This window comes from Anticarsia gemmatalis, chromosome 30 (genome assembly GCF_050436995.1).
Source record: "Anticarsia gemmatalis isolate Benzon Research Colony breed Stoneville strain chromosome 30, ilAntGemm2 primary, whole genome shotgun sequence".
NCBI lineage: Eukaryota > Metazoa > Arthropoda > Insecta > Lepidoptera > Erebidae > Anticarsia > Anticarsia gemmatalis.
This window is the reverse complement of record NC_134774.1, coordinates 3,188,530-3,191,029: the sequence shown is the minus strand read 5'-3', so window position 1 is coordinate 3,191,029 and position 2,500 is coordinate 3,188,530. Positions and strand designations below refer to the sequence as shown.

Below are 2,500 nucleotides of genomic sequence, written 5' to 3'. Positions count from 1 at the left end.
CTCGAAGCCGCCGGTCCCTCTAAGAAGAATTTTAATACGTCGCCAGTGAGTTGCGTGACGGAGCCACGCACACCTAAATGACGACGCCTATTTAGCAGGCTAGAGTCTCGTTCGTTACCGGAATTAACCAGACAAATCGCTCCACCAACTAAGAACGGCCATGCACCACCACCCACCGAATCAAGAAAGAGCTGTTAATCTGTCAATCCTTCCGGTGTCCGGGCCTGGTGAGATTTCCCGTGTTGAGTCAAATTAAGCCGCAGGCTCCACTCCTGGTGGTGCCCTTCCGTCAATTCCTTTAAGTTTCAGCTTTGCAACCATACTCCCCCCGGAGTCCAAAATCTTTGGTTTCCCGGAAGCTGCCCGCCGAGCCATTGTAGTAACGTCGGCGGATCGCTAGATGACATATTTACGGTTAGAACTAGGGCGGTATCTAATCGCCTTCGAACCTCTAACTTTCGTTCTTGATTGATGAAAACACCTTTGGCAAATGCTTTCGCTGATGTTCGTCTTGCGACGATCCAAGAATTTCACCTCTAACGTCGCAATACGAATGCCCCCAGTTATCCCTATTAATCATTACCTCGGAGTTCTGAAAACCAACAAAATAGAACCGAGATCATATTCTATTATTCCATGCACGAAATATTCAAGCAGCATTTTGAGCCCGCTTTGAGCACTCTAATTTGTTCAAAGTAAAATTGTCGGCCCACCTCGACACTCACCGAAGAGCACCGCGATAGGATTTTGATATTGAACCGGCGTATTACCGCCGGCTCACCGACGATATGCTCCGCAGACGTGTCAGTATCACCGCGGATGCGGTGCACCGACAGCGCGGCGCACAAATGCAACTACGAGCTTTTTAACCGCAACAATTTTAGTATACGCTATTGGAGCTGGAATTACCGCGGCTGCTGGCACCAGACTTGCCCTCCAATTGTTCCTCGTTAAAATATTTAAAGTGTACTCATTCCGATTACGAGGCCTCGTAAGAGTCCCGTATCGTTATTTTTCGTCACTACCTCCCCGTGCCGGGAGTGGGTAATTTGCGCGCCTGCTGCCTTCCTTGGATGTGGTAGCCGTTTCTCAGGCTCCCTCTCCGGAATCGAACCCTGATTCCCCGTTACCCGTGACAACCATGGTAGTCGCAGAAACTACCATCGAAAGTTGATAAGGCAGACATTTGAAAGATGCGTCGCCGGTACTGGACCATGCGATCGGCAAAAGTTATCCAGATTCATCAAAATTAACGACTTCAGACGCGGGGCCCTCCGTCGATTGGTTTTGATCTAATAAAAGCACTCATCCCATCACTGGTCAGAGTTCTGATTGCATGTATTAGCTCTAGAATTACCACAGTTATCCAAGTAACTGAGTAAGATCTAAGGAACCAAAACTGATATATTGAGCCATTCGCGGTATCGCCTTAATACGGCTTGCACTGAGACATGCATGGCTTAATCTTTGAGACAAGCATATAACTACTGGCAGGATCAACCAGGGAGCTATCGAATAGAACACGCGCTCGTAGCGCGCACTCCGTCGATCCCGCGCGTCGACGATCCTAGATCACGCCGACGCGTTACGGGCGAGCTCTGTAAAACGTACACACAACACGCACATGTAAATAAATATTTATATGTAGTGTTGTGCGCACATAGAGAGTTTGGGGTCGCCGACGGGCGAACGTTTGAAACGGTTGTATCTCAAACACGTCAAACGTCCGCTGCCCGCCTGCATTTTCAGGACACACTGACGTGGCCCCAATTGGGAACGTTCGTACCGAGACGCGTTCACATTTTATTTAAAAAAACGTTTAACACAATACGGATGTGAAACAATCACGATTCCGCCCGGTGTCTATAGAGTAATGCCTCGCTAGATAGAGGTGTAAGTATAATTTTTCTCGGGACCGCTTCGATTCTATACGGACTCGTGCATACACAACGGTCCGTCGGCCCACACAGTTAAAGAGATTCATCTATCTCTCTCGTTTTATCCGAGAGAATACGAGAGACGACGAACGACGACGACGACGACGACGATAGTCGAGTCGTCCTGTCTGTCTGTAACGACGCGACTTTATTACATATATACATAGGTAGCAAAGTCTAGCGTCGTCTCTTTCTCGTACTCTCTATTATCGAACAAACGAGAGTGATGATAAATATTTATGATAGAGCGGACAACGAATAAGAACGCGTTGTCGCCCTAGCCTGCACAGCGGCGGCGCACGAACGAACGAACGAACGAACGAACGAACGAATGCACACTCACGGACGGTACACGAACGAGAGTCGAGAGAGTGTTTTCTTATAGCAAAGATTTTATTCGTCGCGTCGAAAACACTCCGCCGCGGTCAAGCACATACATCACTCTCTACTCGTGATAATCGTACAACTACTTCGTGTGTGCACATATGTTGCTGTGTAGAGTAGAAACACACATGACAACACTAGCACACAGTCCAATTCGTAGACGATTATAACACATAACA

At 48.0% G+C, this 2,500-nt stretch overlaps 1 non-coding gene across 1 annotated transcript in view; it reads right to left on the bottom strand.

The window, feature by feature from the left end:
- Positions 1-1,507, bottom strand: part of LOC142985717 (small subunit ribosomal RNA) — a 1,902-nt gene extending 395 nt beyond the window's left edge. Inside the window, exon 1 of the ribosomal RNA XR_012960264.1 lies at positions 1-1,507. This exon is cut by the window's left edge and continues 395 nt beyond it. This is a non-coding gene — a ribosomal RNA (small subunit ribosomal RNA).
- Between the last annotated feature and the right edge of the window lie 993 nt (positions 1,508-2,500).